We start from the raw sequence: 25728 nt of genomic DNA on the forward strand, positions 1-25728 counted from the left end.
AGATCTTCAAAATATACACATAATAAACTTTTTAGGGGGAAAATCCATTCCAAAAATATTCCCCAGCCTGTTAAGATCCAAGATTCAATTTGCAATATCTACTCGAGAAGCAGATTTCTTTTCTTTTATACAAACATATGAGAGGGAGAAGCACTACTACATAGAGCAATTAATTCTTTCTCTATATTTCTCTATAGAATCATTTTACTATTACACTGGATTTGATCATTTCTTTCATGTTTATCTATGACTCCCTCCATGCCCTCTAGATGTTGTTAACCCCGGAACAATTACTACTTTGCCTATTGTTCACAGGAAGCAAATGAAAGTGAAGCTACTCCAGGGCACACAAGGAAACATATTTTGAAAACATCTGCTCTATATCGTGGAGAAAATTCGGTAGTAATGTTCCTAAAAATCATAACTGAACATAGAAAGTGCATTCCCATCATGTGTCATTGCCTCCAAATTCCTAAAAAGTGGCAGAACTGAAGTAGCTTCATATAGGTTGTCTCCACTTCTTCCAAGAGGCTGTTAGGTGCCTGGGTCCTCGGTTGGTTGAGCATCTGACTCTTGATTTCGTCTCAGATCATGATCTCAGAGTTGTGAGATCGAGCCCCAAGTCAGGCTCCCCACTCAGTGGGGATTCTGCTCCTCTCCTTCTCTCTCTCCCTCTATCTCTCCCCTTGAGCTGCATTTCTCTCTCTGTCTTTCTCTCTCAAATATTTTTTTAAAAAGAGCCTGTTTGAAAGATCATTTGACTCTGCATCATTTAAACCTACTGTGATGTTTCTAACAATGCCTCAGCTTGGGCTGTCTTATTGAGAAACTCTTGGTGCAATTTATTCATTTGAATCAGTTAACTCTCATCCCCCAAACCTCGAGACTTGAGGGGACCCTGTGCTGCAGTCAGCAGCACCAACTGTGCCAGCTCTCAGAACAGTACCAGGAACTAGACTTTCCAGCTGCTAAACTCTGAAACTTAAAACCCCTCTTCTTTCTTGCTCTTCACAAACACACACCTCCACATCTCCCCAGCAGGCACCCCTCCAAAACAATATATGACCCATTATTGCTTCAATATTTGGGATGAAAAAAAATATTTGGGATGAAGGAGACCCTTTACTTGCTGTTTTGATTTTCAGAGAAAAATCTGACCAGATTTGCTCTAGCTGTTATATTGCTAAATTGTAGAGAGCAGCCAGATTGCTATTTTCAGTACTGAGTGTATATTGCAGAATCAGAAGACAGTGCCCATCTAAATGGAACACACCTCCAAACTGCCACTTCAACCACACCACAGACCATCCCCACAACCCATGAAGCAGGCAGCCTCTGGAGGTACCATGTGTGACTCAGCCAGAGGACCCCACAGTCATGAGTCCATTCTTGCACTTCCTTCAGTGTGTGCGGGGGTATCTTCTGGTCTGGTGCTGTGCTCTGTGGCACCCCATACCAATGGACCAGATGCTCCATGGGACTCAGAGAGTAGTGATGCTTGGGGATCTGCAAGCAGAAAAGCAAATTCAGACCCAGAACGTCCATTCCTATGAAAACCATCAACTTGCTGCAAGTGGCTGACTGGTTGGTGTCCTTGGGAATGATGCCTTGGATGTGGCTCAGTATTGGTGTACTGGTGTCCTGCAGGAAGGCTGGGCATTCAGTGAAGAAAACAGCTAAATCAGCCTTAACAAGTTATATTCCATGCTAATGAGCTCCACCCCTCACACTGTGGCCACTCTTATTCATGTGTCAGTTGTGCCAGTACTGGAGGGACCAATGACCAAGACTGACCAGCATCAGCTGTCTTAGTTGTTTAGTTCCTCTTCTGTCCTGGATGCTCTCTGGTGGGCATGAACATGACACAGCAATCTGCATTTTCCCAGTCATCCATCCATATACTTCCACCTTGCACCTCCTCATCCTCAATCTTGCAGGCCTCTCACCAGCCAGCAAAGTCATTCCCCACTGCTATAGGTCAGTATGAAATCTAACCTTGATCCATGTCTCTTTCTACACCAGATGGATGACCAGGCATATTCCCCATTTGGGGGTGTTTTCCTTCACCGCTGTCTTTTTGACCCACTGCTAGGTGAGACTCCAGTGAAGTTGCTGTCAGATTTCAGCTTGCACATCCCCACACAGCCAAACTTGGTCATAGGGAATCTGTCATTTGGCCATAGGTGTGCTGAAATAGTGTTGGTGCAGCGGTGGTGGATGACATGGGTTTCTGGACCACTTTCTCATGCAGCTCATCTGTGCCCTCTGATGTTTGTGTCTGATCTCAGCAGTGCATATGGCACTGGCCCTGCCTGGCCTTTAAGCCTTGGTGGATTTCATATAACTCAGCTCATGATGAACATTTCCAGTGTGTGGCCATTTGGTTTCCCATGGACCAGTGTTCTGTCTCTACAAGAGCCCAGTAAGAATTCCAGGAGCTTTATAAAGACACATACCCCTCTACTGTGGACAGCACCGCCTTGTTCCAGAACCCCAGGGGCCTGCATTGTGATCCTTGCTCTGGCAAGTGCCACAGCTCCATATGGTATCTTGCCCCACCCCCTCCAAAGTCAGCCATTCTGGCATTTTAGCATAACTTAGCCTGGGCTGGGGATCCCTGGGTGGCTCAGCGGTTTAGCGCCTGCCTTTGGCACAGGGCTTGATCCTGGAGTCCCGGGATGGAGTCCCCAGGATCGAGTCCCAGGATCGAGTCCCAGGATCGAGTCCCAGGATCGAGTCCCAGGACTGAGTCCCACATCAGGCTCTCAGCATGGAGCCTGCTTCTCCCTCGGCCCGTGTTTCTGCCTCTCTCTCTCTCTCTTAAATAAATAAATAAATAAATAAATAAATAAATGTTAAAAAAAAAAAAAAAAAAAAACTTAGCCTGGGCCATAACTTTCTCCACGCTTCTAGAAGCCATCCCAGTATCGAGGTCACACTATCTCCTGGGACATTTGCCAGGGTGTTAAATCTTGTATTTCAGGAGAGCTGCCCATCTTTATGGTCTGACCATGGGTCAAGTACCCTGAGAATTCAGTCTTACATGTCTTTTCCCATCTGGATCATGCAGCTTTTCTGGGGGAGTTATAGCCTGATGGCTAGGAGAGGAGACAGGTACAGATCTTACAGGAAGTGATGCTGTCTTGCAGAGAAGATGTCTGCATTGTCTCCAAGCAAGGTGATAACAAATGCTTCTTCTTTTTTTCTTTTTTAGCACCCATTGAATTTATTCAGCATAAGCACAGAAGTACTGTCTTCATGCTGTCACACACAGACAATAACACAGATAAAGTACTATTCCATATTTTGCCCAAGTGTATATTTTTGAGGCTCATTTATATGTTTTCATATGCCACAGACCACCATTTAAATAATGGATATTTTCAATGCTAATTCCTTTGTTGACTTTCTCAATATCTTCTGTAGCCATCTTCATGACTCTAATACACAGAGCATGCTGTTTTCCTTCCGCCATGATTGCAGCAATCACATCTACTGCAGTAGGGTAAAGCTTGGCTCCAGGAGAAGTTAAGCCTAGACACATGATATTTGCTCTACTGAGTACAAATTTGATGGCTCCTTTATCAACCTACTGGTGTGACAGAATAAAAGGATATTTGTGAAGTAACCTTAGGGCTGGATAAAAAAGGTCCTTCTCTTTGTCTAAAGAATAGTAACTATCCATTCACTGTAAGGATGTCTATATGTTCATGGCACTGCACTGTTTTGACAGGATGAGGCCATGGTTCCTTATCTGGAAATTGCTCTATCAACTGGTTCTTCATAATTGAGGTTTTCAAATGGATGCAGTTGGACACATTTTCTTTTTCATCAAACTTCTTGAACATGTTCCAAAGTGAAGGGCTGGAGATAGTAGGGAAGAGCCTGGAATGGGAAAATCTGAATTAGCAAGGGTCCGGCAGCTCCCCTCGATGAAGTTTTAGAATATAGGTGAGGTTTAGTGGAGTGAGGTCTGGAGCCGACGACCAAGAAAGAATTCTTGAGATGTCTTTGGTGCAAAATGGTGGTTTTATTAAAGCACAGGGGACAGGACCCATGGGCAGGAAGAGCTGCTGCCCCAGGGCCTGTGAGGGGTGGCTGCTTATATACACCTGGCAGTTGGGAGGTGTTTGAGGATAGCGTTCTCTCCAAGGTATTTTGGAAGCAAGGTTTCCAGGACCTTGAGGGGGCTAGCTATTGTTGGGAAAAGGTCACTTATTACTGTCTAATAAAACCTGTGTCATGAGACCCTTCAGATGTATATAGAGGGGCCATGTGCTTGGGGGATGATTGACAACATGAATCTTTGGGGGTAGAGAACAAGGAAATTTCTAAAGAAATTTTTTTTTTATGATAGTCACAGAGAGAGAGAGAGAGAGAGAGAGAGAGAGAGAGGCAGAGACATAGGCAGAGGGAGAAGCAGGCTCCATGCACCGGGAGCCCGACGTGGGGCTCGATCCCGGGTCTCCAGGATCGCGCCCTGGGCCAAAGGCAGGTGCCAAACCGCTGCGCCACCCAGGGATCCCTCTAAAGAAATTTTTATATGTTAAAGTAGACTTATAGGATCCTGGGGGTCGGACCAGGATTGCCTTTTGCCCTTAGCAAAGTATTAACATTGAGGCAGTTAAGTTGGTAAAGGAATGTTCCTTTGCCTGTTTCAAGGACTTATCAGTATGCTGCCCCAGGCTTGTGCTTTCTCCTCAGCTAGCTCTGTTCCCCCATCACCTTGACACTGGGAAAGCCGGCAGTGACAGTCGGTCGGAGCTGCTGTCCTTACCTGGAAAGGGAGACAGCCAGCTGCACTTTACAGCTCTAAAGGAAACTGACTACTTCTGCTCCTCTGAATCCAGTGCCCTTTTGCTGGCTTATTTAGGGCAACCAATTTCTCTTACGAACTGGTAGCTCAAAGGGTGGGACTTGAGAAGAAAAAAGAGCTAGAGCAATCGTTCTAGTTGTAGGAAGAGAAAGGAGAGATAGGAAGAGAAAGGAGAGACAGCATTTGTTCTTAATAGGGATGGGGTGGGGATGCCTGGGTGGCTCAGGGGTTGAGCATCTGCCTTTGGCTCAGGGCATGATCCCGGGGTGCAAGGATCGAGTTCCACATTGGGCTCCATGCGAGCAGCCTGCTCCTCTCCTTCTGCCTATGTCTCTGCCTATGTCTCTGCCTATCTCTCTGTGTGTGTCTCATGAATAAATAAATAAAATCTTTAAAATTTTTAAAATCTTTAAAAAAAAGATTTTATTTATTTATTCATGACACACACACACACACACAGAGAGGCAGAGACACAGGCAGAGGGAGAAGCAGGCTCCATGCAGGGAGCCTGATGCGGGACTCGATCCCGGGACTCCAGGATCACACCCTGGGCCAAAGGCAGGTGCTAAACCACTGAGCCACCCAGGGATCCCCAAATAAATAAAATCTTAAAAAAAAAATAGAGATGGGGTGGGCCATTTCCACAGGCTCAGAGGAATCCCGTTGAAAGTTTGGGGGTGTCCACCTGAAGTCCCTATAGCAAGTTTTAGGGTCTCTCTCTTTCACACACACACACACAGACCGCATAGCCTAACAGATCTCCTAGGGGTGGCTTATTACCCTTACGTAGAATTTGGCCACTCTAATTCGTCCTGGGTCTGGGTCTCAGCTTTCTTGCTACACAAAGCATCTCTGGTTGCTTCAGTGGTAACTAGCAATTACCATCTCATCACCTGTGAGAGTTTTAATGCTTAGACTGCCAGCTGTATCTGGTGCATGAGTGCTCCACCTATTCCATGAAGAGGTTCTCATTGCCAGCCAAGCAGGGAACAAGCTAGTTCCAAAATCCCTCTCTAAATTGCCTTCCTTCCCACTCCCATCTGTCTTGAGTTAGTTTCTCCAGAAACAGATGTTGAGATTGATTTTGGCAAGCAGTATATGAATTAACTATCGTCCTCAGTGGCAGGGAAGGGTGAAAGGAGGATTGATTAGAGGCTGAAGGTGAACTGTGGTGCAGCCTGTGGAAGTCTCTGAGTCATCTATGGCCATCGCAGTTGACAATTTTTGCAACTGGGCCATTATTGCACAGCACTTTTCCTTTGGCTTCAGCAGTCCCAAGAAGGGCCTATCTATGGGTGAAGCTGCCCTGTAGGCAGAAGCTGACCTCTTAGAAGGCCCGTAGCAAAGTCTATAATATTATAATAATATATAATCAGAGTGCCTGGGTGGCTCATTTGATTAAGCATCCCACTCTTAGGCTCAGATCATGATCTCAGGGTCATGGGATCGAGCCTCACATTAGGCTCTGAGCTGGGTGTGGAGCCTATCTAAGAATCTTTCTCCCTTTGCCCTTCTTCCCCCCTTGTGTACTTGAGCTCTCTTTCTCTCTCGCTCTCTCTCAAAAATATATATGTATATAATTGCTCTACAAAATGAGATTAATAACATAACTATAATCCATATATAAAATTGTATATTGTAAAACAATATATAACCATTCTTTAAAATATTTTCTCACTGGGACGCCTAGGTGGCTCAGTGGTTGAATGTCTGCCTTTGGCTCAAGGCGTGATCCTGAGGTCCTGGGATCAAGTCCCACGTCGGGCTCCCTGCTTGGAGCCTGCTTCTCCCTCTGCCTGTGTCTCTGCCTCTCTGTGTGTGTCTCATGAATAAATGAATAAAAATCTTTTTAAAAATAATAAATAAAAAAAAATAAAAATAAAAAAAATAAATAAAATATTTTCTCACCAAAAACAGCTATCTCAGGGACTGAGAAGGTAGAAGACTGTGGCAGACATAGAAATATATAATCACTTTACAAAATCTTTTGGTAGACTGATTTAGTTTGTGACATCCTTGATATGATGCCTAGGAAAACTAAAGAAATCAGGTGAACCTAGAACTTTGAAGATCTCTGAGGGTAATCCATGCCTGATGTAAGTTGAGAGAACTGCTTGGAGGGCATCTGGCTAGGGCTGATCTCTAGATCCCCTATAACTTGGTCAAGAATGAATTAGGGTCCCAGATGCCCAAACAGAAGCCCAGAGAGCCAGGGGTGAGCCCTCTTAGCCAACTCGCTTTCTTCTTTGGCCACATTGCAGAGGCCCTAACCCACCCAGACTTTATTTCCTTACGTACGCTAGTATGAACAAATGTTAACAACTTCTCCAAAGGCAAGAAAGTATGGGTGCTGCACGAGAATTGGCACCTACCAAATAGTGACACACATCTCAAAGCTATATATATCTATATACATCTATATATATAGCTATATATAGCTATATATGAATATATATAGCTATATATGAATATCTATATATGAATATATAGAGATAGGCCCTAATTGTAAACTTTAATGAATGTAAAGTTTGGGAAAATAGAAATTAATGTTAAAGCTCTTTAGCCTTTAGCTTTTATTCTTACCAGTGTCTGCATTGAACAATTTATCAGTCAATCTAAGTATATTTGGCTCTAAAATCATAAAATTGGCTTTTAAATTTTAAATACTACAGTTTTCTACTTCACCAAACCAGTAACTTTTAAACCTAAGTTCAAATCATCCAATGACTTATTCTTTTTTTTTTTTAAGATTTTATTTATTTATTCATAGAGATGCAGAGAGAGAGAGAGGCAGAGACACAGGCAGAGGGAGAGGCAGGCTCCATGCAGGGAGCCTGACGTGGGACTCGATCCCAGGTCTCCAGGATCATGCCCTGGGCTGCAGGTGGCACTAAACCGCTGCGCCACCAGGGCTGCCCCCAATGACTTATTCTTAACCAAAGCAGACATTTGTCTCCATCTTCAGAGACACTGTCAGAATATTCCCCAGAGTACAGGGAGGAGTGTCCTGGAACATAGTCAGTCCTTCCCCTGTTGCCAAGCAGTGAGAGTGTTTATTTCTAAATGGTAACATTGAGAGAGCTTGGTGGACTGGTCCAGCTGCTCTGAATACAGAAACAATTTGTAGACCAACAAAATTATGTGGTAGATGGAGGCCGCACTTGAAAACAGTCCTAAATCCCAGTAGACCTAAGCAATCCCCCTGCCCCACTGCTTTCACCTACCAGAATCTTAGACCCATAGGACACCAGAAGGGACTGGACCATCCAGACCACTTGTCACCTCCCACCCTTCCCCACTCCCCTCAACCTGACAGGCACAGACAAGTCAAGTTACTTGCATTGGTTTAGGTACTCTTAGTCGCCTGGAACTCAGCCCAGAAGTTGTGATTTAATTCATCACTTGTATGCAGCCAGACATTAAAATTATTTTAAGTGACTTTAATGTGCAAAAAAGTTTGAGAACCACTGCTCCACACCGGAGCTTTGCCAGTTTTCCTCCAAATCTGATTTTAGCAGATAAAGGTGTTGAAGAAGATAAACACAGAAGATAATGGAATGTGAAGGGCACTTTACTTCTGGGTGCAAGGTCATGAACAGGCTATGTGATGACACCAGTCAGCTGATCTCTCTGGGTTCAGTTTCCTCATACATAACATTAAATGGGCTCATTCAGTGTCAGAGATCTGCTTCACTGTCAAGTTATGGGCTTGACCCTGAAGCTTAAAGCCCTCAGATGATTGCTATCACCTGCTCCAAGTCTCTCCCTGTAAAGTAGGGTTCAGCTGGCTTGTCCCAGAGGGCATTTGAAAAATCTCTGCTCAAAAATACTTTCCCGGGACGCCTGGGTGGCTCAGCAGTTGAGCATCTGCCTTTAGCCCAGGGAGTGATCCCAGGATCTGGGATCGAGTCCCACATTGGGTTTCTTGTAGGGAGCCTGCTTCTCCCTCTGCCTCTCTCTCTCTCTCTCTCTCTCTCTCTCTCTCTCATGAATAAATAAATAAAATCTTTTTAAAAAATACTTTCCCACACACCTTTTCTAGTGCACAAACCTGGGGTTAATGAGGCAGAAGAGTCTCAGAAGCCTACGTGGCTTCTGAGGGCGTTAACAAGGACAAGAAAAGCCTGGACTAGGGAAAGTCACTTATGGGAAGAGAGGTCAGTAACAGTAACAGAGATGCCACTATATGGGCTCAGTGAGTGGGAGAAAAGATGAGACTGAGCTTCCTGAGGGTGGTGACAGACTAAGCTGATAGAGGCTTTGTCCCTGGGATGTTTCTTTTCAATTCATCTGTAGTTCTACCTCTATCCATGAAATATCTTGTGACAAACAGGTCAATAGGACCTTTGTCTTTCTCCTGAATTGAAAACTTGTTTCCAATAGATAGGAAGGTGTCTCCACTTGGATCAAGTACAGAATCTAAGTGCATCTGGAAGGTGCTCGAGGCTCTGAGCTATGGTCATCTTCCCATGTTTCTGTGATGATTGCACCATGTCAGGGACTGATGGGAAAATCAGTTTCTTTCCAACATTTGTATGAATGTGTACAGTAAGGGACAGTAGGGAGTCAGTTTTGCTTTTTTATTTTTCTGATTTTAATTTTGTTTTCTTAGAATACAGTTGAATATTTGATAAAACTCTAAAAAATAAATACTTCTCTTCATCCTTGTTCCAAACCACCCATTTTTGCCCCTTTATAAGTAATCTTTGTTCCGAAACTGGAAGTAATCTATAGGAAGTATTGTTTCCTTAATTTGGGAAGTATATTGAAAAGGAATATAATAGGTAGAGTAAAATTTAGAAAATTGTGGCCAGGGGCCACTGGGTGGCTCAATTAAGCATCTGACTCTTTGGTTTCAATTCAGGTCATGGTCTCAGGACTGTGAGAAGGAGCCCTGCATCAGGCTCTGAGCTGGGTGTGGAGACTGCTTAAGATTCTCTCTCATCCTCTCACCCTCCCCTCGCAGCCTCCTCACCCTAAAATAATTTTTATCCAGTTTTGAAGAATTGGAAAGACTTGAATTCATTGAAAAATGCTTCTGTTACTCTGTGAGCAGAGAGAGGGGATGAAGTTATAGGAGAAACAATGCCAGTGGAAGCTGTGAGGTCAGAGAAAATAGGAGTGAGACACCTCATCTTACGGGAAGAGCCAGGCTAGGACTGTCCTTCAGTACAGGGGTCCTGGGAGTCTTTGGACTATGAAGCTAAACCTGCCTGTCCTTGTATCTGGTAATGTAATGTACACCTGATTTGTGTTGAGAGGATGCAGGCCACACCTACTGACCCTAAGTTCCACATAAAGCCTGTTTTGTCATACAAAATGCTGGACACTGCATCAAAAGGCTCTGACATTTTAATGAATAATGTACCTGGAGCTTCAATTTATTGCCGTTTTACTAATAGCTCATTTAATCACTTAACAAACCCAAGAGGTTATTAAACCATTTCACATGCAAGAATTGTGAGGTTCATAATTAAAGCAGGGATTGACACTGGTAAGGATGATATAAGGATTTCTTTTTATTACAATCTGAAAAGATTGTAGTCCTATATCTGAGTAACAGCACACATCCTGCCTGATGGTCCCATTATCTCTGGTTCTTAGCCATCTTGGCCCACTTTACCAGGTAGTAACACACAGTCTGTGTTCATATGGAGAGAGAGAAATTAACTATGAGCTATCACCTGATGGCAGGCTCCATTGAAGTCACAGGATGGGCCCACATCCAGAGCAGATCCTAACAGATGCTGACCTAAGAAATGTCATCATCATACAAGCCTGAAGGAACATCCTGCCCTTTTACCACTAAAAAAAATCTGAAAAACCATAAACATAAACATAATTTAAATTTTGTATTTTTTTATGGTGAATAGTCATCATCTTCCCCAACAGCTTTCTGAAGCCAATAGTCCTGGTTATATAAAAAAAATCATGGGGCACCTGGGTGGCCAGTGGTTGAGCATCTGCCTTTGGCTCAGGTCATGATCCCGGGGTCCTGGATCAAGGTAGAGAGCCTGCTTCTCCCTCTGCCTATGTCTCTGCTTCTCTCTGTGTGTCTCTCATGAATAAATAAATAAAAGTCTTTTTAAAAACCACAGTTTTATCAATGCTCTCCTTTTCAAAAACTGTGTTCATTTTCTCTCTGTGAAACAGGGCTGTCTGCAAAGCCTTGAACCACAGTGTAACTTTGGCTTACCAAAACAGCAGCTGAAAAGGAGAGAATAATCATTTTTTTTAAGTTTTTTTTTTTTATTTTTAGGTAATCTCTACACACAGCATGGGACTTGAATTCATAACCCCGATTATCAAGTTTCATACTCTACTCACTGAGCCAGCCAGGTGCTCCTCTGAACTTCTTACTGAAGGAAACCAAAGTCCTAAACTGATGCATGTGAAAAATTATGTTGGGTTTAAAAGGAAAGCCCTCAAGACTTAAATCTTAGACGTTTTTAAAGTGAAGATTAAGAATGCATGCTTGCTAAATAGGATTCTGTTCAATGAACAGAATTTTCAATATGAAATTTGAGTTTCCCGATATTAAACATAGTTACATATTTCATTTATATAGTACCTCCTAAAAAGAAAAAAAATTACTACTTATACAATACATGGCTTATTGCTAATGCCCAGCAATTCAAAGACTGTTGAAGCTGGAACAAATCTTAGACACTCTTTGGATTCAGAGATGATCAACATTTTTCGCCACCTCATTTCAAAATGAAATATTCTGCAGGACTCTAATATTTAAAACCTACCATGATTTTTCCATAGAATATTGCCATTTTCTTAAGTGATACTTAAGTGCACAAAAATGATGTTGGGGGGAGAGCGCCTGGGTGGCTCAGCGGTTGAGCATCTGCCTTTGGCTCAGGGAGTGATCCCAGGATCCAGGATCCAGTCCCACATCGGCCTCTCTGCGGGGAGCCTGCTTTGCCCCCTGCCTGTGTCTCTGCCTCTCTCTCTTTGGGTCTCTCAGGAATAAATAAATAAATCTTAAAAAAAAAAAAAAAAGAAAATTCTCTTTTGGAAAAAAAGATCTGGGGGAACAGAACAAGAAAAGCAAGCAGTTTGTTTTCAATAAGTATATTTGAGCTCTGCTTTTTTCCTAAAGTACAGGTATTTGGCAATAGAATTTTTTCATCAACAAAGATACTTTTGCCATTTAAGATAAAAATGTGGGCAGCCTGGGTAACTCAACAGTTTGGCACCGCCATCAGCCCAGGGCCTGATCCTGTAGAACGAGGATTGAGTCCCACGTCGGGCTCCCTACATGGAGCCTGCTTCTCCCTCTGCCTGTCTCTCTCTCTCATGAATAATAATAATTTTTTTAAAAAGATAAAAATGTTACATCTTAAGCCCAAACAAGGAAAAAATGGGAGCCCTGCAATTTGCACCATTAGCATTGCCCCTAAAATATCACATTAGAACAGACAAACAAGATATAAAAGGCAAAAGAGTTCTCACCAGCTGTTCCAATAGGAAATATGTCTTCTCTGTATGAAGTATGAAGCCAGTGATTATACACAAATTGTTTTTTTTCCACCACTGTCCTTAGTTGAGAACAACCATGGGTTCATATGAAATTATTAGGCTCATTATGTCTGTCACACACAGGCACACTTAAACAAAGGAAAGAAAATACACTTATACTATCACTTTCAAACTATTAAACTATTATTAAAAACAAGAACCCGGGGCAGCCCCAGTGGCTTAGCGGTTTAGTGCTGCCTTCAGCCCGGGGTGTGATCCTGGAGACCCGGGATCGAGTCCTGCGTTGGGCTCCGTGTGTGGAGCCTGCTTCTCCCTCTGCCTGTGTCTCTGCCTCTGTGTGTGTGTGTGTGTGTGTGTGTGTGTCTCATGAATGAATAAATAAAATCTTTAAAAAACAATACAAGAAGCCATCCAGAGCCCTAACAAGATCCAGGTGCTCACATATACACAGGCCAGTTTTACTGAAGACAGTGCCCAGCCAGTGGAGAAGCTGCCAGCACTGCAGGACACCTGTCACCTTCCCAGAGCTCACTGATCAGCAGCACCAGGCACTGTAGATCTCTCCACCTGCTCAGTAGTAAGTTGGCTGGTATTTCTGTACTTGATAATTGGCAAAGTTTAACATCATCATCATTTTTTTTCAACATCATCATCGATTCTTCACTTAAAACACCATGAAAGCCATGCAAATGTTGTTTAAAAAAAGAAAAGGTTTTGTGAATCCCTGAAACTACCCAATGCATTTTTGAGAGTTACATGAATCTGGGTGGTTGAAGTAAGATAGAAAGAAGTTGTACAAAGCTATATTCAAATTAAAATCATTTGCTTTCAGCACCTTGTGCCAAAATTCTGTAAACACTCATCTTCTTTCACAGAGTGTATACACCTGAGAGACAGAGTTCCACGTTAAGATTCAAAATGTGCTAAGAGATCGTGTGAAGTTTAGGAAGCTACTCAACCCTTCTTAGCCTCAGTTTCCTCACCTGCAAAATGGGGACCACAGGCCTCCTTCACAGAGATGTTAGATATGTAAAAATGCCAGCCAGTGTCCATGTTATCAGCAGAATATATTTCAAAATAGATGAAAAAAAAAATCAATGAGACCAAAGAAGAGATGCTCAGCTTTGTAAGTGACCGCATGAGAATGAGGAGCTAAAAGTAACTAGGATTCTTCACAGCTCCATTGGAGAGGACAAACGTGAGAAATACAAGTAGGTAGCTATTCTATTTATTGCACATATTGATTTATGTAATGAGGGTGGAATCCCTAAAAACACTGCAAGATACAGAAACAACCAAATGGCTCCTAGGAAACAAAAAAGCAATCAGTGCAGCAGATAAGAATGGGACTGGGATACCCAAAGTGTCAGAGCCACAAAATCTAAACAGAAGATGCTGAACAGGGCAGCCCGGGTGGCTCAGCGGTTTAGCGCCGGCTTCAGCCCGGGGCGTGATCCTGGAAACCCGGGATCGAGTCCCACGTTGGGCTCCCTGCATGGAGCCTGCTTCTCCCTCTGCCTGTGTCTCTGCCTCTCTCTCTCTCTGTGTGTGTGTCTCTCTCATGAATAAATAAATAAAATCGTTTAAAAAAAAAAAAAGAAGAAGAAGATGCTGAACCACGGTGAGCACCCAGCGCCCAGCACATCCTTGGAGTTGTAGTTCTGCGCCCTGTAAGCCCCAGGCTCGGAACGACTGAGACTACAGTTCCCAGCATGCCCGGGAGATAAGCCCCGCCCCTAGCCCCGCCCCCGAGCACCCGGGGCGGAGCGCCGACGTCCTCCGAGCCCCGCTCCCAGAAACACCGCCCAGCCGGCCCCTGACCTCCTGGCTGGCGCTGTAATCGTAAGAGTGCATCTTCACGAATTGCCCATGGCGCGACTTGTGGCCAAAGCCGGGTTTCTATTCGAGCAAGTGCCGCAGCGCACATCTGACAGCCTGCGGCGAGCGGGCCTTGGATACAGCCGGGCCTCGGGGCTCAGCACGCCCCGCCCTTCCCACCGCCTCGCTCCCCGCCTCTTCTCGCCGAGGCCTCCGAGCCACGCCCCCTCGGACATGCGCAGTGCCGCCGGGCCGCGCAGGTTGAGGCCACCTGGCTTGGGGGGTGGAGCTAGCGGCCCGCGCGGACTTGGCGGTTGGTGTGGTCGCTTGGAATCCGCGCGGAAGCTCCTAAGCCGTTATTTGAAACGTAAACTCACCGGCTGCAACGGAAATACCGGTACCTGGAAACCTGCAGCTTGCCTTTTTAAAGCCACCTTTCCCGCCGTCACTTCTGTCCTTGGGGGCTGCCCAAATCATCCCCATGGGCTGTTGGCGGTGTGGCCGCAGAGCAACTCTTGCACCCCTGGGCTGGCTGAACAGTCCACACTTCATCAGGCCTCTTAGAGGGACTGCACAGTGCGGTGTTGTGCAAAGGAGAAACATGACAGTGGAGAGGCCCCAAGCTGCATGGTACAGATGGGAAACACAGGCGGGCAGGTCAGTGACCTCCTAATACCCTTGGGGGACCACACCCAAGCTATGACTCTAACTCCCCGCAGGGGCTGGTTGACAGGGTTCCCAATAGTGGCCCTCTTGGCCTCATTCACACAGGCCGGCAGGACTACAAGTTCCCTTTGGTCCTTCCCAAAACGTCAGGGAAGTTTATGGAGGAAGATAGCATAACAATTTCTACAGTCTGGCTCCTTTGGAACCCCTTTACATATCCCTTTTTAAATATTCCTTGAGAACCAACCAAAAATAATTTGTTGCCTTCGGGGGTGATAGTGATGTTTTTCCTAAGTCATTTTGCCCATTTATTTTTTCTGATTAGCTAGCTCTCAATTACTAAGTACCTACACACAGTCTTGAACTCACTTATGCACAGTTCCAATTTTGTGCAGGGAGGATGCAAAAGAGCAAAATATCCATGGTCCTACTTTCTGGAGCAGCAATTCTACAAGAATTGGAAGAAATGAAGTTAAGTAATTTCCAAGGTAGGTAATCAAAAACTTAAAACTAAGACAAAGCTACAAAGTTATATGCCACTGGTTATTGTTAGATTGATAGTCTATGCCTGAAATGTCAAGACTTTCTCTTAGAAGAAACTCTAAGGAGACCTTAGTTCCCACTATTTATTTATTTTATTTTATTTTTTTAAGATTTCATTTATTTATTCATGAGAGACACACAGAGAGGCAGAGACACAGGCAGCAGGCTCCATGCACGGAGCCTAATGCGGGACTCCATCCCCGTACACCAGGATCACAGCCTGAGCCAGAAGGCAAACGCTCAACCGCTGAGCCACCCAGGCATCCCTATTTATTGATTTTTAATTTATTTTATTTGAGAGAGGGAGAGCACAAAGGGAGAGTCAGAGGGAGAAGCAGACTCCCTGCTAAGTCGGACATGGGACTTGATCCCAGGACCCCAGATCATGACCCAAGCCGAAGGCAGACGCTTAACCAACTGAGCCACCCAGGTGCCCTCCTATTATTTTAAATAGAAAAAAATTGTAAGGTATAGCAAGTCCATCAAAAAATCCTAACAATTTTTCAGTGTCTGCTGGCTTAGTCACTACAGCTTGCAATTCTTGAGGGTCGTGAGTTCAAGCCCCATGTTGGGAATAGAATTTGCTTGATGTGAAAATGTTGGGGTTCAGAGTGAACGGTCAAGAAAGAATTCTTGAGGCATCTTTGATGCAAAAAGAGTGGCTTTATTGGGATCCCTGGGTGGCTCAGTGGTTAAGCGTCTGCCTTTGGCTCAGGATGTGATCCTGGAGTACTGGGATCGAGTCCCACATCGGGCTCCTTGCATGGAACCTGCTTCTCCCTCTGCCTATATCTCTGCCTCTCTCTCTCTCTCCCTCTCTCTGCCTCTCACGAATAAATAAATGAAATCTTTTTTTTTAAAGGGGGGTGACTTTATTAAAGCACAGGGGACAGAGCCCTTGAGCAGAACTGCACTGGGATGGTGAGGAGTGGCCGATTATATACTTGTAAGTTGGGAGGGGGTTATGGGGTAGCTTGAGTCTCTAAGGTATTTGGAAGCCAGGTTTCCAGGACCTTGAGGGGTTAGCTGTTATTAGGAAAAGAGCATTTACTACTGTCTAGTAAAACTTTTGTCATGAGACCCATCAGATGTATATCAGTGGGCTATATGCTTGGAGGATGATTGCTGACATATATCTTGGTGGGGGTGAGGGTAAAAATAAAGGAAGTTTCCAAAGGAAAATTTTTTAAAGATTTTATTTATTCATGAGAGACAGAGAGAAAGAGAGAGGCGAGACACAGGCAGAGGGAGAAGCAGGCTCCATGCAGGGAGTCCGACATAGGACTCAATCCTGGGTCTCCAGGATCAGGCCCCAGGCTGAAGGCAGCGCTAAACCGCTGAGCCACCTGGGCTGTCTCCAAAGGAATTTTTATGTGTTAAGAAGACTTAGAAGATCCTGGAGATTGGGCTAATGTTAAGCTAAGATTATGTTTTGCTTCTAGCCAAGTATTGAACTGAGTTCTTAGAGGAAGGTCGCTCTGCCTATCTCAAAGGCTTGTCAATAGGCTGCAAGTTGTAAGGAGATTTAATTTTTTTCTAGATTTCTTTTGCCTTTGTTCTCCACATCATACTTTAAAAATTAAATTAAAAAATAATGCGGCCGTTAGCATATAATTGCTTTTTGTGCAGTGGCAGTGGCCTCTTGTAGACCAGCAGCATCATATATTATACATCTTGCCAACACTCCAAAGATTTGCAGAGTGACTAGTGTGATTGATGGTCTGCTGATTGTATTTGAAAGCAACAAGAAACTTTTCCTCGTTTTTTTTTTTAATTAATTATCTATTTATTCATGAGAGACACAGAGAGAGGCAGAGACACAGGGGGAGCAACAGGCTCCATGCAGGGAGCTCGATGTGGAACTCGATCCCGGGTCTCCAGGATTATGCCTTGGGCCAAACGCAGGTGCTAAAACCACTGGGCCACCCAGGGATCCTCAGTCTTGGAGTCCTTTAACATCATCTCATTACAAGTGGGAGCAACAGTGAAGGCAGTTCTAGGAACTGTAACTCTTATGGGTGCCTGACAAGCAGGACTCCCCTCTGCTGAGCCTGACCTTGACTTCCAGATCCTTTCCAGCCAGGGCTCCAGGCGACCACCACCAATGGATCTGTGTTGTGTACAAGCTGAGGCCCTCCCAACAGCAGACAGCTTGGAAACTGACACAGCAGCTGCAGTGGGGGGAAAAATGGCAGTCCTCAGAAGAATATGTGACCCATCTCACACGAGGACTCAGTGTCCCAGCAGTTCTGGTGGGCCTCAGCTCCAAATCTGCCTTGTCCGCAAAACATTCCTGACCCTTGCATCAGTTATACCTAGTTGTCTGTCTCTGTCTTCCAAAATTTCCCTGCAATTCTTTCCTTGTAACTCCCTTCCAATAAAGAGGAAAAGCACTATTTGTGGACCACTGGTATGTCCCAGGCACTCTGATAATCACAAAGGCCCATGCCAGAGGGTTGTACCTTGACCTAGAGGATGTGCCAAAAAAAGAATTGCCATCAAATTTTCAATCAAGGACCCTTCCAAAGCTCTTCAGTGGCCTCACCACTGTGACTCTGGAAGCAGAGTGACTCTGGAAAAGGCTCAAATCTGACCATAAATGAGAAGTCTGTTCCCTGTGCCTGAGAGGATAGAGGCCCAGAACACACTGTGGCAGATCCCCCAGGGCAGAGATGTGACCCAGCAGTTCTGGGGTGAGTGAGCAGTTCAGGCAAGTTCTAATTAATTTGTACATGAATAAAAAGGATTGGGATAGGAAAAGGGGCTCTTGACTCTAGTAAGTGAATTTTAAATACACAAGAGTTTGGGGCACCTGGATGGCTCAGTTGATTAAGCATCTGCTTTCAGGTCAGGTTATGATCCCAAGGTGTTGGGATCCAGCCTGGCATTGGGCCCCCTGCTCAAAGGAGAACCTGATTCTCCTTCTCCTTTTCCTGTTCCCTTTGCCCCTCCCCTCAACTGGCTCGCACATGCATTCTCTCTCTCTCTCTCTTAAGTAAATAAAATCTTTAAAAATAAATACATGAGAGTTCATCTGAAAGCCATCACTCTTCATCTGCTCTCTAGCTCCTAAGATTTCAACATGAGGTAGAAGAGAGTTAAGGCCACCCTGCTGGGCACCACCCTAGATCCGTTTAGATCTGGATCAGGCTAAAAAAATTAAAAAAAAAAAAAAAAAAGATCTGGATCAGGCTCTAACATGGGGTGGGGCGGGGGGGCACTTCATTGCTAAAGGACCTATAAGGCACTGTCCCTCAAGATCTAGAAACCGTGTTTCCAGCACTCTAAGCAGCTTCATCTTTCTTCCTTACATTTTTAAAAAATTTTTTATTTATTTATGATAGGCACACAGTGAGAGAGAGAGAGGCAGAAACACAGGCAGAGGGAGAAGCAGGCTCCATGCACCGGGAGCCCGACGTGGGATTCGATCCCCGGTCTCCAGGATCGCGCCCTGGGCCAAAGGCAGGTGCCAAACCGCTGCGCCACCCAGGGATCCCTCTTCCTTACATTTTTGAGATAGAGTGTATACTCAGAACTGTGTCCTACTTATGCAAAGAAGGATTTAGGGGACTGCAGACAGGTTAATTCACAGAGCTCTGAAGATTACTACCCAAGTGGTTGGTTGTCTCATCTCTTATATTACTGAATCATCCATTAATTCAGAGACCCAGTGTAACAACCTTGAAAGGGTGTCAAAACCAGGACTACAGAGGCCCCAGGCTGGAGCCACGGGAGGCCACAGAGCTGGGGCTCAAAGCACAAGCTCCTGACACAAGCTTTGCCACTCACCTGCTCCGTGATTGTACAAAGCGCTTAACCCCACTCAACATTCATTTACTAGTCTGTTAAATAGGCACTTGTACCTAAAAGGAATTGAAATGGTCTAGAGCGTCTGTGGCCACTAGTAAATGCTACTGTTATTTGTTGATGTTAATATCACTATTATCAAACCTGCTCAAGGGAATGACAACCCTGTGTTCTGTAAGACAAACATCAATGAGAACCAGTCAAATCAATAATCACCTCCCACAATCCAGCTTTAAAAGTGACTCAGCGGAGACACCTGGGTGGCTCAGTGGTTGAGCATCTACCTTCATCTCAGGGCATGATCACGGAGTCCTGGGATTGAATTCTGCATAGGGCTTCCTGAGGAGCCTGCTTCTCCCTCTGCCTATATCTCCACCTCTTCTCTCTCTCTCTCTCTCATAAATAAATGAATAAATACGATCTTTGAAGAAAATTAAAAGTGACTCAGAAATTAGATGTTAAATGCTTCCTCATTAAATGTGTTTTTTTGTGTTTATTTCTGCAGCAGTATCTCCCCTCCCTGATAAACATGGAGGAAGAGGGAGAAGAGCAGGAGAGGAGAAGTGCCCCAGGACAACAGTCCAGCCTCTGAAGATTCATCCAGGTTGGGACAAAGGGCCAGCCTCTCCTTTTATCTCCTTGGTGGCTCCCAGCCATCCTTTAAGCTCACCAGCATTTTGGATTCAGTGCTTTTGAAAGCTGTAGAAGTGCAGGTACTCCCTTGATTTGAATCCCATGCAGAGCACCTTGGCAGTCTGCACTTGCTAGACTGCACGCAGTCCTCATTCTAGGTGTCCCTGCACATGTGCTGTAAGCTCCTTGCACCACTCCCACCCCTGCAGCTGTCGCCTCAGCCCTGTCCTGGCTCCCACACCTGTCACTGGGCTCTGTGGAACTCAGGATCTTCTTGCTCTTTTAGTATATGCGAGCACATTGCTCCCTCTTTTAAAAGCAGTCTTTGGTTTTATCCCTACCTTGGCTATCAACCATGTGAGCTTTCATTGGCTTCACTGTGGGTTTTTTTTTTTTTAAGATTTTATTTATTAATGAGAGAGAAACAGAGAGGCAGAGACATGGGCAGAGGGAGAAGCAGGCTCTGTGCAGGGAGTCCAACACGGGTACTCGATCCCTGGTCTCCAGGATCACTCCCTGGGCTGAAGGCGGCGCTAAACTGCTGAGCCACCCAGGCTGCCCTCACTGTGTTTTAAGGGCCGCACAAGTTCTTTCTAGGCAGCCTGAAACATGGGTGTCTGTCTGAGTAGGAAGTTGAAGAAGCTCCCAACAGCTCCCATGTCAGCCCTGGCTCTTGCCAAAAGGAAAGGCTGGGCTCCCATCACCAGGTCATCCAGCACAGAGGAGTTTCCAATGTAGGATAAACCCAGGGTAGGGGGCAGCTGGTTCCATATGGGGCTCTACCACTGCTACTGAGGCTTTGGGTGGCAGGGCAGCCCCAGGCCCACATGAGGGCCTGTGCTGGGGAATGGGCTGGTCCTTGTCTCCAGGCCTGGTGGGAGACTGGCAGGCCCTTTGGCTGGGCTGCTGGCCTTCGACTGATTCCCAGTCCTCCCCAAGCTGCTGACTTTCTGAGTTACGAGACACAACAAGGCGGGGGGAGGGGGGGCGGATGACAGGCTCAACAAAACTGCATTTCTTTGCATTGGCAGAGACCCTAGGCTGAAGCATATAGGATGGGGAAGGACAACAGCTGTTGGTAGGATCAGCTGAAGGCAGGAGAGTCACAGCAGTGGTTTACCCCTTCTCCTTGGGGCTCTTGCAGCCTAGGATCAGGTAGTTGGCTATAACTTCATCATAATTCCAGCTCATCAACAGGTTCTGGATCTTGTCCCACCCGTGGCCCATGGGTAATGTCACCTCAGTTCTGCTGGGGGTCCTTGTAGTCAGGAAGTGGCTCAATGTAAGGCTTTAGTTCCTCTTCATGGACCACGTTCATCTGTGGGTCCTTCATGGTTCCTTCAAAGCACTTCTCTCCCTGGGATTGAGGGTCAGGAATTTCTCTAGTAGGTTTTCACACTCCACAGACATATAAAGGGGAATGTGGTATATTCTGCTCAGTACCCACTGCCACATCTCCCTGAAGTCCTATAAAGGCCAGGGACCTGCTGCTCACTGGACAGTCATTGTATAGAGGATGGTTCCAGGCTCCACACATCCACTGCGAGACAGTTGTACGTAGGCATGAGGGGGGGCTACCACAGAAGGTGTTCAGCTTATGGCCGACAGTGAACTCATTGCTAAAGGCAAAGTCTGCAACCTTGATGTTCAGGTCAGCCTCCAAAAGTAGGTTCTCTGGCTTTAGGTCCCTGTGGACGATACCCTCTGGTGATGGTACTACACAGTGGACACCATCTGACAGAATCTGCCTAGGGGCTCCTCCTTTCACACACGTGTGGTCCAGTGGGTAAGCAAGTGCCTATAGCGTACTCTGTGACCAACCAGGTGGAGCATTTCCATGGTGTCCATCACCTCATGTAGTTTCATGACTCGAGGGTGGTGATTCAGGGCCTTCACGCTCTGGACTTCAAGGAATAGTCTATGGAGGCTGGAGGAGCTCTGCTGACTCTTGTTAATGACCTTCATGGACGCCTCTGACCCGCTCAGGCTGTGCCAGACCAACCTCACCTTGGCAAAGGCGCCCCTGGCTGGTAGTCTCGAGGGGCTGGTAGTTGTCAACGTGAGTCTCCTGGTTGCCGGGATGGCTGCCGGGTCCTGCAGCTCAGTGATTTACTGCTAGCAATACTACCTACAATTGCCCCCTAACAGTACTAACAAACTACATAAAGATGAGAGGAAAGAAACAAATAAGAGAACAAAGGGGGAAAAAGTTAATTGTGGTCAAAAGTCCCTCGGCTCACCAAACACCAGGTCCCTGGCCTAAAAGAACCAAAAAGATGTAGGGCTTATGCAGAGAGGTGCTTAGGATTCTCTCCTGATGGCTCTTGAAGTCAGTATAAGAAATAGACCTGTTAACATTAAGGATAATTCACAATGGTTTTCTCACTTGGGTCTCAGGAACCCTTTACTCTCTCTCTCTTTTTTTTTTTAAAGATTATTTACTCATGAGAGAGACAGAGAGAGAAAGAGAGAGAGAGAGAGAGAGAGAGGCAGAGACACAAGGCAGAGGGAGAAGCAGGCTCCATGCAGGGAGCCCGACATGGGACTCGATCCCAGGTCTCCAGGATCACGCCCTGGACTGAAGGCGGTGCTAAACCGCTCAGCCACCAGGGCTGCCCAGGAACCCTTTACTCTTAATAAAGGGGGGGGACACCCCCAAAGGCCTTTATGCTTATGTGGCTTATAGTGGTTGATATTTACCTTACTAAAAGTTAAAACCTGAAGGATGCTTTGGTGACCTTTTCATGTCTAGTTTGGAAATCTGTAATAATTTTTGGTGTTTAAAGAAAGCCAGGATGTCGAGCCTTAAAATAATTCAATTCCTTTTTTCTTGAAACTGTGGATGATCAGTGTCAAAATGATATCACAATTTAACTGTCTTTACAATAGCTATTGGTAATGACTCTCCTTGATTAACTTTAGTCATTCTCTAGGCCTGGACCCTGCAGTCTGTTCTCGTCTGTCTGTACCACGCAGTTGTAGCAAGAATCTTGCCAAGTCAGTTTAGAGAGAACTCTTCACCCTCAATATCTGATAATATTCTTCATCTCTCCTGCTTTGGTATCTGAGAAAATAGAATATATGTATCGGTTGCTGCCCCCAGTTTCTGACATAGGCTCCTGAAACCCTTGTAATTTCTGAAGGGTTCAGAGCACTAGGAGCAACTCTTGTTCTAATATTTGGTCTTTAACCTGAGCTCCTGACACAGGGCCCCTAAATCCCCTGGAATTTCCTGGGTGGTAGGAATGTCTTGTTCTAATGAGGGAACTCTGGATGACTCCTGGATTGGAGACTGTCATCAGAAAGACCAAGCCATGATTAGAGCTTGGAATATTCAGCTACACACACACACACACCAATCCTCCAGAGAGGGGAAAGGGGCTGGAAGTGGTGTTAATGATCTGTCATGCCTACATGAGGAAGCCTCTATAAAAATCCCAATAGTATGGGGTTTTAGAGAGTTTCCACATGGATGAACACATCCACCCTGGGAGGGTGATGCACCCCAACTCCATGGGGACAAACTCCTGTGCTCAGTACCCTCCCAGACCTCACCCAGTGTATCTCTTCATCTAACTATTCACGTATTCTTTATCACATCTTTCAATGAAGTGGTAAAAATGCAAGTGTTTCCTGAGCTCTGTGAGCCACTCTAGCAAATAAATTGAACCTAAGGAGGGGGTTGTTGGAACTTCCACTCTAGAGCTGATCAGTCAGAAGCACAGGTGGTAACCTGGACCTAGATTGCCGTCTGAAAAGGGAGGAGGGGAGGGTGCTGCTTTGTGGCACTGAGCCCTTGACCTGTGGAACCTGATGCTAGCTCTAGACAGATAATGTTAGAATTGAATTGAATTGTAGTATCATATCCATCTGGTGTGATAGAGAATTGCTTCATGTAGGGAAAAAACCCACACATTGGGTGACCGGAAGTGAAGTGTTTTGTGTGAGTAGTAAGGGAGACAGACTCACAGGAGAAAGACTCATGAGTGGAAAGACTGGGTTTTCCCTTGCACAGCATCTGACTACCCTGGCCTGCCTTCTGCCAAGAATCCTGTCAGGTTTGTTTAACTAGAATCTTTCTATTTCTGAGGTTTTCTCAGTAATTTTCCATCCCTTGACCATGACCCTGCTCTTTGGCTATAAATCCCCATTTTGTACTGTCCTGGGGATGGGGTCCTGTTCTCTGTGGAGGCTTCTTTCTTCCCTACTGCAATAGTTTCTGAATAAAACCTATTCTAACTACTTTAACTACTACTGTCCAGATCCGGTTCTTTTTTTTTTTTTTCCTTCCAAATTGGTTTTTCTTTAACACTGTAGGGAAATATTGTGTGGCATTAGACACAATAAGGTACATTATAAACCTCTATAAAGCTAAGGGGGATATTGCTCTCATCATATTTTTACTTCTTATTTACAAATTTTGCCCAGAGTCTTTGGAGTAGATTTCTCCCTTCTATGAGCCAGAGAACTTGCTATGTCCATTGCAGTATCTTTAAATGTGGAGGCTGCAGCTGTGGGTCACGAAAGCAAGTCTTCTTTCTTTTTTTAAGCCAACAGAGCCATCATGCTCCATGTCGATATCATTCAGCATGGGCCTGGGGATCCAGGTATGAGCTTGGCACCAAAATGTGAATTGAGAAGTCCATTTTTTCCTTATCTAATGCTCTTCCTTTCTTCATGTGGATCTTAGTTTCTAACCTATATCAATTTCCTTTCTCTCTGAAAAACTTTGAACATTTCTTGACAGGCAGATCTACTGGTGACATCACCCCTCAGTTTTTGTTTATCTTTTCTTTTCTTTCTTTCTTTCTTTCTTTCTTTCTTTCTTTCTTTCTTTCTTTCTTTCTTTCTTTCTTTCTTTCTTTCTTTCTTTCTTTCTTTCTTTCTTTCTTTCTTTCTTTCTTTCTTTCTTTCTTTCTTTCTTTCTTTCTTTCTTTCTTTCTTTCTAAGTATATTCTCCTGGACACAACTCTAGTTGGTAGGTTTTTGCAGAGAAGTCTCATGAAAATCTTACCTTCGTTTTAGATAACTAAGGTGTATTCCCCCACCTGGCTTCTTTTAATTCAAGATTTTCTGTGTCTTTGATTTTTCTGCAGTTTGGATATGATATGCCTAAGCGTAGATTTTTCTGGCATTTGTCTGCTTACTATTCTTTGAGCTTCCTGGTTGTGGTTTGGTGTCATTTAATTTTGGAAAATTCTCAGGTATTATTACTCCATATATTCCTTCTTTCTTGTCCTTTTGTATCCCCATTACAAGTATGATTACAGTTTTACAATTGTTCTACAGTTCTTAGATACTCTGTTCTGTTTCATTCTTTTTTCTCTTTGCTTTTCAGTTTGGGGGATTTCTAGTGACATATCTTCAAGCTCACAGATTCTTTTCTCGACTGTGTCCAATCTACTGATGAGCCCATCAAAGGCATTATTTATTTCTTTAATGTTTTTTATTTCTAGCCACTTTCTTCGGATTCTTAGAGTTTCCATCTCTCTGTTACATTATCCATCCGTTCTTGCAGGTGGGTAATGTACGAGTTGTCCACTTTTTCCATTAGAGCCCTTGGCATGGTGATCATAGTTATTTTAAGTTCCCGATCTGATACTTCTAAAATTTCTGCCATATTGATCCTGGCTCCGATGCTTGCTCTGTGTCTTCAAGCTGTGGGTTTTTGCCTTTTAGTATGCCTTGTTTTTTTTTTGTTTTTGTTTTTGTTTTTTTTTTAAAGCTGAACATGATGTACCGGGTAAAAGGAACTGAGGTAAATATGCCTTTAGCGTGAGGTTCTATGTTTATCTGTGTAGAAGTAAAGTTATATTTACCATCTGCTGAAGCTAAGGTGTTAAAGGCTAAAATTTCCTCTGGTGTCCTTGTATTTTTCCCCCCACACCGTTGTCTTTGGGTTTTCCCAGAGACTTCTGAAAAAAAGTCTGAGGCTTGCAGTTCTTGCCACTGTA

At 44.7% G+C, this 25728-nt stretch overlaps 1 long non-coding RNA gene and 1 pseudogene across 1 annotated transcript; one reads left to right on the forward strand and one right to left on the reverse strand.

Annotated features, from left to right (window-relative positions):
- Nucleotides 1-163: 163 nt before the first annotated feature.
- LOC140610464 (malignant T-cell-amplified sequence 1 pseudogene) lies at nt 164-14366 on the reverse strand (annotated as a pseudogene).
- Nucleotides 14361-24444, forward strand: LOC140610465 (uncharacterized). Its single transcript, XR_012012113.1, has 3 exons — nt 14361-14782; nt 15187-15279; nt 19647-24444. It is a non-coding gene; the product is annotated as an uncharacterized lncRNA (long non-coding RNA).
- The last annotated feature ends 1284 nt before the right edge of the window (nt 24445-25728 follow it).

Source organism: Canis lupus, chromosome 19 (assembly GCF_048164855.1).
Source record: "Canis lupus baileyi chromosome 19, mCanLup2.hap1, whole genome shotgun sequence".
NCBI classification, from domain to species: domain Eukaryota; kingdom Metazoa; phylum Chordata; class Mammalia; order Carnivora; family Canidae; genus Canis; species Canis lupus.